Below are 16,206 nucleotides of genomic sequence, written 5' to 3' on the forward strand. Positions count from 1 at the left end.
GAACTTTCTATTCATCAAAGAATCCTGGAAAAATGGATCACGGTTTCCAACAAAAATATTACGCAGCAAAACTGTTAACATTGATGATAAGAAATGTTTCTTTAGCAGCAAAGCAACATATTAGAATGATTTGCGAAGGATCATCCGACACACGGATATTTCTGTGATGGTCAATTTTAAACTATATTAAAAGAGAAAATAGTTATTTTTAAATTGCAATAATATTTCACAGTACTGTATTTTGTTTAAATAAAGAGCGCTTAAATAAGAGACTATACCGACCCCAAACTTTTGAACTGTAGTGCATCTCTGCCTGCATACAGTAATGATACAATATTTAAAACAATAAGTTGATTTATGCACTGATAATTATTCAAAATATAACAAATTTTGCACAGCTGTTTTTTTTACATACAAACACTTTCCCTCCAGGATGTTTATTTTTATTTGCAAGGATTTGAAAAAAAGTTAATGCCAGTTCTATCACATTAGTGAACGCAGGAGCATGAACGCCTCTCTGTCAGTGTGAAGGAGGTCAGGCAGACACGCTCAAACTAGTACATACCGAGTACACAAGACGACGTCCTGATGGCATAATGACTTCCTCCACCATAGCAGTTGTCTGGACATCGTGTCCCTGCAGAACAACTGTGCCAGAGTATCAGGAAACCCCTAATGCCAGACAGGGAACTGTTAGTTTACTGGAACAAAAAACAAGAAGTGTAATACAGTATTGAGAACAGTTTATTGGGATTTGTTTATCAATAGAAAGACAAAGCACGGCGCCAATGGCCTCGTGGTCAGTGCGCCGACATGTAGCGCCTTTGCGCTCGGGTTCGAGTCCCGGCTCGTGGACCTTTCCCGATCCCATCCCCTGTCTCTCTCCCACCTCGTTTCCTGTCATCTCTCTACTGTCCTGTCACAATAAAAAAAAAATAATAAAATAAAAATAGAAAGACAAAGTAAAATATCTGCCATTCAACTTTATCAGCTCACATGGTAAACACGTGGACTGGGCTTCTGATGCACGCAGTATTGAGCAAAACTTTAATCCGGTTGATGGATTTGGATGTGAAGTTTTACCGTGAATCCCTCTGACTTTGTTTGAGACGCTCAGTAGTATGAAAGTGCATTTTTTTTCGCTTTGAAATAGCCTTCCATAGAGTAGCAAGCAGGAGCTTAGGAACAATCTGAATAAAATATTTTATGCTCAAAAGTGGCATTTATTTGATCTTAAATATGAAATGAATGAAATATGATTACACAATATTACATCATTTAATAGCTGTTTTTGATTTCAGCATCATTACTCCAGTCATCAGTGTCACATGATCAAGAAATTTGCTGCTCAAGAAACATTTCCATCAAACAATCGAATTGATTTAAAAAAAAAAAAACATTTATGATGGAAGTCTGGTTTATCTCATCCTATCCATCCATCCCTCCCTCCCAAAAAGAGGGATTTTCCGAGTGCTCTTCCTGTTTTCTCTCACTCTCTTGAGTATTTAGGATGCTGTTCTATCTGCTGTATAACTGTAAATCTACCCCCGCTCTCTTACTCTATGATTTCTCGTTCTCACTCTTCCTCTCTGGAGTGTTTAAACAGATGAAGTGTCCAGAGTGCTTGGCTCCTACAAGCATTTAGCGGCTATTTTGGGCTGTTGATGACATCATAGGGAGGCCCTGGCAACAAGATTCACGATGCTATGACTCATAACCTGACACACACACTTAACAATAAACATGACTTCATTGCCTGGACACTGCCCTGGCAAATAAAAGAAATATAGACACTGATTCTTTAAAGGAATACTGCCATGCAAAGGCAAAACACTGCAACTTACACTTTGTGTTAAAATGATGACCAAAATCAGGTCTCCTTGACTATGTCCTGAGACAGACTGATTTAGCCTATCATTAAAAGCCATTTTCTCACTTTCATTTTCGATGTAGCTAAAACATTAGGTAAAAATTATGATTAATAAGTTGTGACAACATATGTTTTTACATTGCTTTAACTCATCAAAATAAGTTAAGAAATTTTAAACTTTTTTTTTTATAAGATTCAGCTCATTTAAGTCAGTTTAATGTAACTTAAGTTGAAATGACTTAAGGAACACGCCGAGTTTTTGGAACTATATTCTCAGAAGGCGAAGCACTGCTACTTGGGCGGAGTGATTTGCTCGCAGCACCTGAGAAGCCCCGTGGTAAGGAGCAAAGTTCGCTCTGAGTTGGAGTAAATCACTATACAAATCACAACATGTAAATAGGAAAATGTTGGCGTTATTTTGTCACTTATTGGGAGCAGTATGCTAGCTGGAGCCATTTACCTCCAGTCTTTGTGCTAAGCTAGGATAGCGGTGGGTGCGTCAGACAGAGTTACGGCACGCACAGAGATGAAAAAGGTATGTATGGACTTATCTAACTCTGGGGGATACGGTGAATAAGCTAAAGTCCCAAAAAGTCGGCATGTTCCTTTAAACATCCAAGTTCATTGTACTTAAAAATTTAAGGCAGTACGTTTTTTTCCTACAGTGTACTGCAATTTTTCATTCCAAAATGAAATATATGGGTTATGGTATTTACAAGTCGCTGCATTGCATAAGGTTAAACTTTTCCCAGCTGTCACATTGTCAATGTGCCAGAAATAGCCCATGTTCATTGTAAGTGAGTGACTTCTGGTTGTTTTATCAATCCAAATAGCTGTATATGTGATCTGCAGGTGCTGGTCATAAAATTAGAATATCATCAAAAAGTTGATTTATTTCAAGAATTCAACTTAACAGGTGAAACTAATATATTATATAGACTCATTACATGCAAAGTGAGATATTTCAAGCCTTTATTTGTTATAATTTTGATGATTATGGCTTACAGCTATCAAAATAAATCAAAATCCCAGAAAATTTGAATATTACATGAAATCACACAGTAATTACACAGTGATACCATGGTCATTGAACCAGGTTTTGGTTATTTTGGCAGTGTGGGCAGGTGCAAATCCTGCTGGAAAATGAAGGAAGCATGAAGTGCTCTGAACATGTCCTGGTAGACGGCTGCGTTGACTCTGGATTTAATAAAGCACAGTGGACCAAAGTCCTCTTTTCTGATGAGAGCAAATTTTGCATCTCATTTGGAAACCAAGGTCCCAGAGTCTGGAGGAAGAATGGAGAGGCACACAATCCAAGATGCTTGAAGTCCAGTGTGAAGTTTCCACAGTCTGTGTTGGTCATCGGCTGATGTTGGTCCACTGTGCTGTCCACTCAACGCAGCCGTCTACCAGGACATGTTCAGAGCACTTCATGCTTCCTTCAGCAGACAAGCTTTATGGAGATGCTGACTTCATTTTCCAGCAGGATTTGCACCTGCCCACACTGCCAAAATAACCAAAACCTGGTTCAATGACCATGGTATCACTGTGTAATTACTGTGTGATTTCATGTAATATTCAAATTTTCTGGGATTTTGATTTCGTGGGTTTCATAAGCTGTAAGCCATAATCATCAAAATTATAACAAAGGCTTGAAATATCTCACTTTGCATGTAATGAGTCTATATAATATATTAGTTTCACCTGTTAAGTTGAATTCTTGAAATAAATCAACTTTTTGATGATATTCTAATTGTATGACCAGCACCTGTATATGTGATTGTTCCTTTACACACACACACAGAACAATAAACGTTTGCATTTGTATAGCAGTAAAAAGCACATATTCCCTAAACATTACAAATGAGAATAGTCACTATTTAATACCTTACGCTCCATAACGTTCATACTGTCTGTGTGAACCTTACTTTATGTAACTCATAAGAGCTCCATGGTGATTAGACCTGATTGATTTCGACCTGTATTTGGACAGGAAGTTGTCTTCCCCTATGATGTCATCACACTTTAGAATCCTACGCACTTCAGTGGATCCAGCGCTCAACATCTATTGTTACCATGGTGACAGCACTGACACACTGTTCTGTTTTGCACACAAGTATTAAATGATACAGAAATTATCTTGATTCAAGCTTACGCCCTCAAGCACGTTGTTGCTGGTCAGTGGAAAAACGAAGGACAGAAATACCTGTTGTTTGACGCCAGGTAGTTTATGGGGTTATTGAATGAGAGGGAACAGAGTGTTATAATGTGCAGGGAAATAAAAGACATCTTTCACTCTGAGAGCAGCTGGTGGCGTCTCTCCTCTCATCCACCCACCTAGACAAACACACACACACATACACACACGAGAGAGAGAGAGAGAGAGAGAGAGAGAGAGAGAGAGAGAGAGATATGAAGGACAATAAATGAGTACTTTACCCAGGAATGAATGTTGTTCCAAAACTGACTTACTTTCTCCTCTGGAACATAAAGAATAAATTGAGAAATATCCCGGTCACTCTTTTCTATGAATGTGAATGAGAAAACAGAAATAGTATCATAAACATAGTTCTGTCATGACAACTCTTGGAGTGTTTGGCATGGTAACGGATATGACGATGCTGATATGTTTGGTCTTGGAGGAATAAATCTGCTACGCTGCTGCTGCAGAGCAAGTACGGGACTTGCTACTGCCAAAACATACACAGACACACTGATGTGAGCAAGTAAGACATGCTGCTGCTGCTGCTGCTGTACAATAGGCTATAGCATGAATTACCTGTAGCAGGTCTATACAGGTGGAGCTGGGGAAGGTGGAGGGTTTCTGAAAGCGCGCTGCAACTGCGACAGAAAATGCTGACTGAGTATTTGAAGGTTGAGCAGCGAGCTCATTGGCTACTAGTACAGCAGGAACCAATCAGCTGTGCCCTAATGATGCTTGCTGATTGCAAGCAGATTGTGTTAAAGGAGAACTCCGGTCAATTTTAACATTGAGCTCATTTTTTTGTACATTTGGAGTGCTGTCAGTACAGAGAACAACGACAAAAATCGGTGTTGCCTACAACGTGTTATCCTCGTTTTAAAATTTGCACCCTGTTGACTTCAATGGGGCAAGTTTTAAACCTGCTTTTAGCCTCTTAACATCCTTGATGTGTCATTACAAGTGCACAGGTCATGTGAGTGTTTGATTGTCGAGTTCACGCGCATAGGTTTAGTACCTATGATCACGCGCGTGAACTCGACAATCGATTACTGTGGACTTCGACCGAAAACAGGATGTAAATACAGGTATGTGCGCTGGCTGAATAAACATCATTTTTTATATATTTCTTTCACATCTACTGCAGTCAGATTCACCCGCGTTCACTCAGAAAGAATCACTCACATTGGCTGTGCACTTGTAATGACACATCAAGGATGTTAAGAGGCTAAAAGCAGGTTTAAAACTTGCCCCTTTGAAGTCAACAGGGTGCAAATTTTAAAACGAGGATAACACGGTGTAGGCAACACCGATTTTTGTCGTTGTTCTCTGTACTGACAGCACTCCAAATGTACAAAAAAATGAGCTCAATGTTAAAATTGACCGGAGTTCTCCTTTAAGGACCTGTCAGCCTGCGTCATCTAGAGTTTCATGACAGAACTTTGTATTCTATGACTCATATTTCAAGTCTACTGCAGTCATTCAATAGCTTTCTGTGAGAGGTAAAACAAAGAAATGTAAGTTATTATTCACTGATAATTATCCCCTTCAGTGAGCTGTTAACCACTGTTAACCAGAGCCAGTGAGTACGCAATCTGAAACTACAATTGATTCATTGAAAAGACTCTAAAGCAGTGTTGTTATTGTTAACTAAAACTAGAAACTGTTTTAGTTCATTGAAATAAAGCTGAAATAAAATATATATAAAAATAAAATATTAGGTGAAAAACTTAAATAAAAAACTTGGCAACTAACGGAAATAAAATAAGTTCTAAAATAAATAGAGCTGAAAAAAACAAAAAAAAACTAAACAGAAATATATATATATATATATATATATATAAAACTAACAATAATAAAAAATAAAAAAGCACATAACCAGAAGTAAAATGAAAATTGAAAAAGTAGAAAAATACAATTATAAAAAAAAAAAATACTATAATAGTATATTAATAATAATAATAATGGTAAAAACCATACCCATATCATAAAGGCTGGCCAGGATATTTTTCTAAATAATATATATATTTTGTGTTCTAAAGAAGACAATTCCTACGAGTTTGAAACATCATGAGTGTGAGTACATGATTATTATTTTTTTATTTTTTTTTATTTTTTGCTGAAGTAGTTCTGTTGTTTTATTTTATTACATTTGCGTCTTTACTATAGTCTCCCACTCTTCATATTCTAATCAGTCTCATCAGAGTCTTGTTAATCTTCTCTCTCTGCCCTTTTTCTCTCCCTCAATCTGTTGTTTTGCTGTTTCTGATTTAAAGCTGTTGATGTTTGCTTTTGAAAAATGTTTGAAGGCTTTTCGCCATTTTATTGGTAGCAAAACTAGAGAGATAACAGGAAATGATGGGAGAACGGAATTGGGAAATTACAAGAAATTTGAAACCTGCATCTCTCAACTGAGCACAACTCACTATCAATCACAAGACTACTAAGCCATGGCTCCAACTGGATATTTGTTTTAAACATCATGACTCAGTTGTTCTCTTAATCAATACACATAATCCATGGTACTACCTTTTGGATTTGTATCATGATATTATACAGTTTTCTTAGAAGTCCAATGGAGTACCATGTAAATACCATGGTATACTTCTGAGTACAATAGTGTTACCATATGATACCATCATTGTACCCTTTACCGTCCTAATACTTTTGTGTAGGGTAACGTTACAGTGATGGTCTCATAAGGTAATATTAAGGTACTTTCCTTTGGAAATGTAATAATGCTGTTTAAAAAAGAAAAGAAATGAATACTTTTATTCAGCAAGTGACAGTAAATACATTCATAATGTTAGAAAAGATTTCCATTTTAAATAAATGCTAAATAAATGAATCTTGGGGGGAAAAAAGTATCATGGTCTCCACTAAAATATTGAGCAGCACAACTGTTTTCAACATAATACATAACTATACATAACAATACATAACATAACTATAGTTATTTTAAATTGTAATAATGTTACTGCTTTTACTGAATCATCCCCTCAGATTCAGAAAGAAAACAGTCGTGCGCTCCCACACTTTACCCCCGTTTGCTTCAATGTCAGGACTAGAGGCCCGTGATCCAGTCAAGCCAAGCTACTGGCGTCATTCCAGATCCACAACACACACACACACACACACACACACACACACACACACACACACACACATCGCCTAAACCTTCACTGCATTAGCTGAGAGAGCGAGAGGGAGAGAGAGAAAAAATGAAAGGGAGGAATAAAAACGAGTAGCTAAACATACACGAACTCCCTCCGCAGATCCGCATCATATGAAGTCAGGCTGGTGTCTCAATGCTGCATTAGTGATCCATTAGAAGTCACTGCCTGGGGTCAGCGCTAATGCTAAATTTAGCCGAGTGTTTATTTCAGGAGCAGCATGTGGTCCGCAGACTCCGCACACACAAAAAGACTTACTGTGAGGAGACTGGTCTCTGCTGTAGCGGTAAAGAAAATATATGGTTTGGCTGTGTGACCGAGCCAACAGAGAGGACCGTTGAGAAAGACCCTCCCACTGATTGTGTACATATACTGTCATACAGAGGAAACACAGTCCCAGAGGCCCTCGGGGGAGAACTCAAATCCAGCTGCCGGTCGCATGGGCCTCATGTCAACACTGATTGCTTTGGAGCAGAGGTGGACAAAGTACACAACTAACTTACTTGAGTGAAAGTACAGATACTACTAGTCAAATATTACTCTGTTACAAGTAAAAGTTGTAAAGACCGATTTTTACTTAAGTAAAAGTACAGAAGTACTTGTTTTTAAAAGTACTTAAGTATCTAAAGTAAATGTCAATGCATTGTTTTTTTTATATTGTTGCATTGTTCTATGTAATACTTACAGTACCTTATGCCTCTGAATCTATGCCTCATATCAATATCAAATTTATTTCTAGAACACAGTTCCAGTAGTGGGATTGAATGTGAGATTGAATAAGTGCAACTCAATAACGTCCACAATGGTTTCGGACACCCAAATGGCTGTTCCCTCAAATAGTGCCCTATTTAAAGTTTTTTGGCTTTTAGTATGAATATATCTTAGCCTTACTGTTATCTATAACAGTGTGCTCCAAAACAATGACAAAATTTGCATTTAGAAGACCAAACCCAACGTTGAAAATGAAAATCAGGTTGATGTCAGAATCCAACGCCAGATTGACGTTAAAGGATAACTGTCGCCAAAATGCAACCTATGGCCTTTTTGTGAATCTACGGCAAACTTTCGTTTAAAAGCATAATTAGGATGGAAACACCACTTTTAAGATTGACCGTATTTTCGTTTTATGGTCAAATTGCTTGTTGAATGGGAGCGCTTGGGGCATTAATATGAAAGCATCAAAAATCGCTATTTTTAAAACACTAAGAAGGCTCGACACATTCAAAAGGCAATTTGACCGAAAACGAAAATACGGTCACAACTTAAAAGTGGCATTTCCATTCTAATTATGATTTTAAACGAAAGTTTGCCTCGGGTAGATTAACAAAAAGACCCTAGGTTGCATTTTGGCGACAGTTATCCTTTAATCTCCAAAGTTGCAGACGTTGTATTGTGGTTGAAAATGAAAATCAGGTTGACGTCAGAAACAAACATCTGTCGGGTTCTGATGTCAACCCGACTTTCATTTCCAACCACAAAGCAACCCCTGCAACCAAAATCATCCCCTGACTGACGTTGCTACTTTCTACTCAAGGACCTTGACAGAATTGTAGTGGAGTAAAAAGTACAATACAAGACTACACCATTATGACCATAAGTTTGCTAAGAAGTATTTTCTACTAAAGCAAGGCGCTATATGACTCTGTTAAGCTTATAGAGAGCCTAAGTCCCTCCCCTCCCGGCTCATGGGACCTTATTTAAAAAAAAAAAAAAAATACTGTCTATGATGGTAGGCTAGTCAATGGCGAGAGACAACTTATCTTTTTATTCCGTCTGAACTGTGCCCTGAATTACACATAATGATGTTTGTCAATTTAAAAGATAATTATGAAAGTCAAGAAAGTCGCAGTTTGTCATAAAACAGAAGAGTAACATTTAGTTTTATGTGAAAATCGCTCAATGAACTCCATCTCTCGTCTCGCGCTATGTACGTCACCAACATGGTCTCGTGCAGTCTGGTACAAAACACTCAGGCATGACGGCGTAACGTTACGATTATAACGTAAGACTATAGAAAAAATGACAGACGTTAGCTTCAGTAAAGTTAGCTTCATTCATTGAGAGAAAAGGTATGACGTCACATGTGCGCCTTTTGGGTTTGTAGTCTTTGTAATTACGTATTTTCACAGTCTTATACCTCAACAGTTTTACATCAAACTGCGACTTTCTTGACTTTAAAATGTATCTTTTAAATTGACAAACATCATACGTGTAATTCAGGGCAGAGATCAAAATATTTGTTGTCTCTCGCCATTGACTACCATACAATATTTTTCCGAAATAAGGTCCCATGGTGGTCAACCGGAAGGGGAGGGACTTAGGCGCTCTATAGCAGACTGGTGGGCGTGGCCTTGGGACTGTAACATGTCCAGTGCATTGTGGGTGTTGAAGTTTTCCTACCTAATTGGCAAAAGGGAAGAAAACAGCCTTTTTTCTCTAGTCAGGTAGCACAGATTTAAAAATGTTCTCGCCTTTTTACTGTATAGGCAGCCAAGTTTTGTTGAAAACCCATTTTTACAAGTGGTGAAGTACCCCTGTTTTAATAAAAAAATTTAATAAAAACCTTAAGGCTTGTTCACATCAAGAACTTGCATCACATGAGAAGTGACAGAAGACAGTCACTTCTCGCACAAGATTAACAATGTGCTGACATTTAAATCAAGCGTGAACTCACGAACCCACATACAGTATGACCACTGGATGGAAGTGATGGTTTACAATTTAAAAGTTTGAAATATAGTTCAGTTCTTCCCTATAAACATCACTACCACTAAAATGTTTCTATATAAGGAATCTCTCATTGAAAATGAACGAGTTTTATATTAATTACTTCAAGTCAAGAGTATTTTCATGTATTTGGTTCTGATATTCTATATTTTCACCTCTGAAAAGGCTTTTTGAGGAACCTGAAACCAGAGCAGTGACGCAGGACAAACCATACGCTGGTAAAACACAAAACTCAAGTGCATTGAATGCATTGACCTCAGATCCTCTCCTGAGTTTTGTAGAGAGAGAAAGCCGTGTTGTGGCAGTGATGCGGTTGGGTCTGTGATTTATATGGAGGGAGAGACACGTAAACAGGCAGACAGATAGTGGCAGCATCAGGGGTGACTCATCCCTTCAGAAGGATAATAACAGCTGAAAGGGGAAACACGCAACCAGCGGCCAAGAGTGCTTTAGAACATTTACATTTATGCATTTGGCAGATGCTTTTATCCACATTGCATTTCAAGGTACACATTTACATTCTTATCAGTTCTTGCTTTCCCTGGGAATCGAGCCTATGACCTTGGCGTTGCGAGCGTCAAGCTACAGGAAAGCTCAAATGAAATTCTATGGCTTTCCATTATTCCAAAGTCCTGTATTCCACTCATTCATCCTCGTTACAACATTACACATTCGTGCTAGAGAACATGAGCTCGTGATAGGTCTAAACACATTGGTGTTGGTGACTTTGGATTAACAGATTGGCCCGGCAGAAGTGCTAAGGAGTGAGTGTGAGCCGCGAGACACAGAGAAATCCACTAATACAGCTGTTATCCTGTTACTCATAGACAACAATAAGTGTGTATTTGCAATGCATTCTTCCATAATGTGACATGCTGTATATTTCAAATAGAATACTTATGTATATGGGGCTTGATTTTAACCCTTGTGCATTGTTCAAATTCACTACCCTTTCGTTATGTTCGTGGCTGAAAACAGCCACTACTTTAAACTGCTGTAAAAATTTATCAGATAAATATTTTTTTCATTTTTTTTTTTTTGCATAAATCTATTAATCAACCTCAGTCCTGATCAAAACTTCTAAATATTTTTTTTTTTTTAAATCAGGATTTTAACTCTTTAATTGCCAAGTTCATAAATTATGTCACTGATTTGCATTTTTGATTTTCTCAGACGCATCAAGGTGAGTTCTCACACTCTCTCTCTCTCTCTCTCTCTCTCTCTCACACACACACACACACACACACACACTTTAATATGCTATTATACTCCATATAACTCCATGTAAAAGCCAGAAACTATAAGATTTTTTTTTGCACAGGCCTGTCTAAAGGGTTAATGGTGCCACCTGGTTATCAACAGTAAAAATAAAAAATGTTACCTCTTCCCAACAGGGAAAACCACCAACAATAAAAAATGCATGATTATATGGTGTCATGGCTTTGCAATCAAAAAATGTGGTTATAATGGAAGTCAATGGGGCAAAAACAGCCACGAACAGTAAATGAGGGAGAAAAAGTTAAAATCTGATGCTGCACAAAAACTAACAATGCATCAAAACCAATGTTGTTTCTAATCTTTGACATGTCCAAGACTGTGATAAAAGGTAAAAAAAAATCCAGTCCACAATCACATTTTATATTGAAAATAAGTCATTTTGTGTGTTTTTCCCCCCCAAATCAGTGACATCATTTATGAATTTGGCAATTAAAGAGTTAAAATCCTGAATTTTTCTTTAAACATTTAGTAGTTTTGATCAGGAGTGAGGTTGATTAATAAATGTATGCAAAAATATTTGAAAAAAATATTTATCTGATACATTTTAACAGCAGTTTAAAGTAGTGGCTGTTTTCAGCCACGATCATAACGAAAGTGTAGTGAATTTGCCCACAGTGTACTGTTGAGTTTTTTGTAAATTTCCAAAGCATTTTCCCAAAATATGTGTCAAAATAAGATTTGTCACCAAAAATCATTCCATTTGCTGAAACACGGAGAATGTTATGGCCAAATTAAGACTCAAAAATACCCCATAGTGGATGAAAACATCCCCAACAGCACATAAGGGTTAATGGGACTTTTGTGCACTATAGGCCAGACAAGCAGAAAAACAACTTTACTACTTAAAATTTCAAATCCGACTTTGCATATATTCTTAATCAACCAGGCAAAACAGCAACATGAGGATGGGTATAGAAGATGACAGAATTTTCAGTTTAAACAAAGAAATATGACTTAATTAGACTGACCAAATTTAGACAAACCAACTTTTATTCAGTAAGGATGCATAAATTGTTAAAAAAAGTGACTGTTCTTTTGAACTTTCTATTCATCTTGAATAAGTCGAATCTAGACTTACAACACACACAAAAAAAGTTTAAGATGTAAATAATGGTTTAAAGGGGTGACACTTTATATCAAAAGTCCACTTTAGACATTCTGCTTACTATAAGTAACTTCATGCCAACTTACTCTCATTAGCGTATCAGTATACTGTCTGCTTAATATCTGCTAACTCTTTATTTTGATGATTAACAACAGACTTTGCGACAGGCAACTTATTCTACTTACCCGAACCCTAACCTAACAGTCTACTAATACTCTGATTAGAGTTAGCTGACATGTAATAGCAAAGGAATGTCTAAAGTGGACTATCAAAATTAAATGTAACACTTACTGAACAGTCAGTTAATCATTAATTATTGGCTTATTTTTGTTTAATTATCCTTCAAATGTTTGAGAAGTTGTAAATAATGCTAATATGCCCAAAATATATGTTCAGTTAACTATTAACTGGTTTGTTAAAGCTTAACTACATAAATAATGTCTTATATGCCTTTACTTGTTCAGTTAATCATCAACTAGTGGTGTGTTAATGTTTAAGCGCATAATCATTGACCCTTAAAATAAAGTTAACAATGTTTCTTGAGCCGCAGATCAGCATATTAGAATGATTTGTGAAGGATCAAGACTGGAGTAATGATGCTGAAAATGCAGCTTTGATCACTGAATAATAATTATAATTGAATAAAAGCATAACCCTAAACCCCTAATAAATCATTTTTTCTTGAAAAAAGAAAAAGAACAACACGTACTGAAGACGTACAGACAGTAAGAGGGTAAGGTTGCAATAAACAATTTTGTGCTGCTAGGATAATGACTGTTTCCGAACAGTAACACTCCCTCCATCCACCATTGTTCAGCAAATTGTCTCGCCCATACTCAAGCTTCCACATTTTCAGAGTGACTAACACATATTTTGCTTACAGAGTCTGGAGCTGTCACAGGAACAGGTGTGATTTCTCAAGACACCTATTTCAGTCGTCTGTCAAATAAGACATTTTATGCTGAATGAAAATGCTTACAGCGGCTACTGTATACGAAATGAAATGGGGTCGAACTTGTTTTTATATGGTCTTTAAAGTATTATTACCACCTATTCCAATCAGTGTTAGTTTGGAGATGCTATTTTAAAATGACTGAGACTTATATCAGCGAGAGACACACAATAGATACACACATTTTGCGCCTCAGGCATTTTTTACAGCTGGCACTAAAAATGCCAGCTGAGGCTCGACGAACCGATTCACTCGTCTCTCTCCACCCATCCATACATCTATACACACATGTGTGTGTGAGCACAATCAGTCAGTCAGGCTCCTTCCACCTCTGAATCATATTCACCCTGTGAAACACACCAGCTGTGTCTTGGTTAGTCGATGAAGCCCCAAATCAACAGGTTTCCTATTTGATGTGCTTTACTTGTATGACCAAAGGAGGATGCAAAATAAGTAGAATCATGTAAAATAACAACAGTAGAAATTGATTAAACAAGCATTAAGAAATAAAAGTAATTGAAATAATTGAATATTTGAAAGATAAAAGATAAAGAACCCAAAAATATCCAAATAAAACATTTCTAAAATAAAATAAAACAAAAACTATACTTTAAATCAAGAAGAAACATTACTTTAAATTGTAAGTTAAATGAAATAAAATACTAAAATAAAATAATAACATAACATAATAAAATAATATTAATAAAATCAAAATCATAAACAAAATGAAAAAAACTTTCATAAAAGAAATGTAAAAATATAATGTGCTACAATAAAATACTATTTAAAGTAAATGAAATTAGATACTAAAATTAAATTAAATTAATTAAAATAAAATAATTATATAAAAAACTACAGTAAATAAAAATAGCATAAAGTTAATGAAATAAAATACAAAAACAAAACAACGAAATAATATTTAATAATACTAAATTATTTTACTATTTTATCAAACAAGTAATCTGAGCTCAAATGCAAGATATCCCAGCAGCTCTCATTCACACTTTCACACAAACACATGTAATGGTGCAGTGCTGATGGTCGGGCACTGGTGGGGTGGCAGGGGACCAGACAGGGCTGGAAAGTTCCCAACTGTCAGCAGCTGCTCCTGCCATTGTCACCTATTCTGTCAGCAAAACAGCCAGAGAGAGCGAGAGAGAGAGAGAGAGAGAGAGAGAGAGAGAGAGAGAGAGAGAGAGAGAGAGAGATCATTTCTCACTGAACGGCTGTATCATCGATCCTCCGAGTGCATCTGTCACTGTCAACTCACTGTCCAACAAGTTCAAACACACTGATCTCATAAAGGCACAGGTGCTCGTGATGACATCATCAGAACAGCTGACGCATCAAATCCACACAACGCGCTTCAGGATCATAAAGGCTTAGCTCAGCCCTAAAATACAAATGATGTTATCGTTTATTTAGCCTGATGTCTTTTAAAAGTAGATTGTTCTTGCTGCTCTTTTCCAAATAATAAAACCGAACGGGAATGGTGCTGTTGAACTCCAAACATGACAAAAAGAGCAACATAAAAGCAATTCAGGTGATACAGTGCTATGCATAAGTTTAGACACCCATGCTAAAGTTGACTAAAAAGAGGAATAAAAAATCATCTTTTGGAAATTGAACTTAATGCCTTAATTTAAAAAAATTAGGAAAAATCCAACCTTTAAGGACACCAATTTTCTTTGTGAATGAATAATGTATCGTAAATAAATAAATGTTCTTCCTTAAAATACAGGGTGCATAAGTTTGGACACCCCTATGTTAAATTCCCATAGAGGCAGGCAGATTTTTATTTTTAAGTATTTTTTGTAATTTTTATTTTAGGATACTATGCATCCTGATAAAGTTCCCTTGGCCTTTGGAATTAAAATAGCCCCACATCATCACATAGCCTTCACCATACCTAGAGATTGGCATGGGGTACTTTCCATAAGATCATCTCTCAATTAAAATCAAACTAGCTATTCGGCTAACTGAAATAAAACCATGCCAATCTCTAGGTATGGTGAAGGCTATGTGATGATGTGGGGCTATTTTAATTCCAAAGGCCAAGGGAACTTTATCAGGATGCATAGTATCCTGGATCCATGAAGTAACTGGCCTTTAAAAATAAAAATCTGCCTGCCTCTATGGGAATTTAACATAGGGGTGCCCAAACTTATGCACCCTGTATTTTAAGGAAGAACATTTATTTATTTACGATGCATTATTCATTCACAAAGAAAATTGGTGTCCTTAAAGGTTGGATTTTTCCTAATTTTTTAAATGAAGGCATTAAGTTCAGTTTCCAAAAGATGATTTTTATTCCTCTTTTTAGTCAACTTTAGTATGGGTGTCTAAACTTATGCATAGCACTGTATACACCACTGTATTTGTCATAATAATAATTAAGATTTACCAAGCTCACATTTATTTGATCAAAAATACCTTAAAAACAGTAACATTGTGAAATATTATTACAATTTAAATGTTTGATATTTTAAAACGTAATTTGATGCAAAGCTGAATTTTCAGCGTCATTACTCCAGTCTTCAGTGTCACATGATCCTTCAGAAATCATTTTAAAATTCTATTATTACTGTATTTTTGATCACATAAATGCAGCCTTGGTGAGAATAAAAGACATCTATCTATTAATCTATCTATTCCAAACTCGCTAGACTGGCAGTGTATCAAGTCATCCGAGGCCTATAAAGTCTATGACACAGCCTACAACACTTATACTGTAACATGCCAGTTCATGTAGACTGTGTGTTTCAAAACTTTAAAGAAGCTGCTCAGGCTTTAAAATCATCTGTCTCAATGCCAGTCAGTGCCGTCCATCATCACAGTTTAAACACGATCCAAAGAGACTCTGGCATTCAGACATCAAAGAAATGGCACAAAACATGACAT

General features: G+C 36.5%; 1 long non-coding RNA gene across 2 annotated transcripts; it reads right to left on the reverse strand.

The window, feature by feature from the left end:
- Positions 1–498: 498 nt before the first annotated feature.
- Positions 499–7,692, reverse strand: LOC311294302. 2 transcript variants are annotated; one of them, XR_014628038.1, is made up of 4 exons: positions 7,502–7,692; positions 4,343–4,395; positions 4,077–4,207; positions 499–916 (listed from the first exon to the last, which is right to left on the reverse strand). It is a non-coding gene; the product is annotated as an uncharacterized lncRNA (long non-coding RNA). The 2 variants fall into 2 exon arrangements; XR_014628039.1 differs by lacking the exon at positions 7,502–7,692 and adding an exon at positions 7,329–7,454.
- Between the last annotated feature and the right edge of the window lie 8,514 nt (positions 7,693–16,206).

This window comes from Rutilus rutilus (genome assembly GCF_951802725.1).
Source record: "Rutilus rutilus genome assembly, chromosome: 7".
Classification (NCBI taxonomy): Eukaryota; Metazoa; Chordata; class Actinopteri; order Cypriniformes; family Leuciscidae; genus Rutilus; species Rutilus rutilus.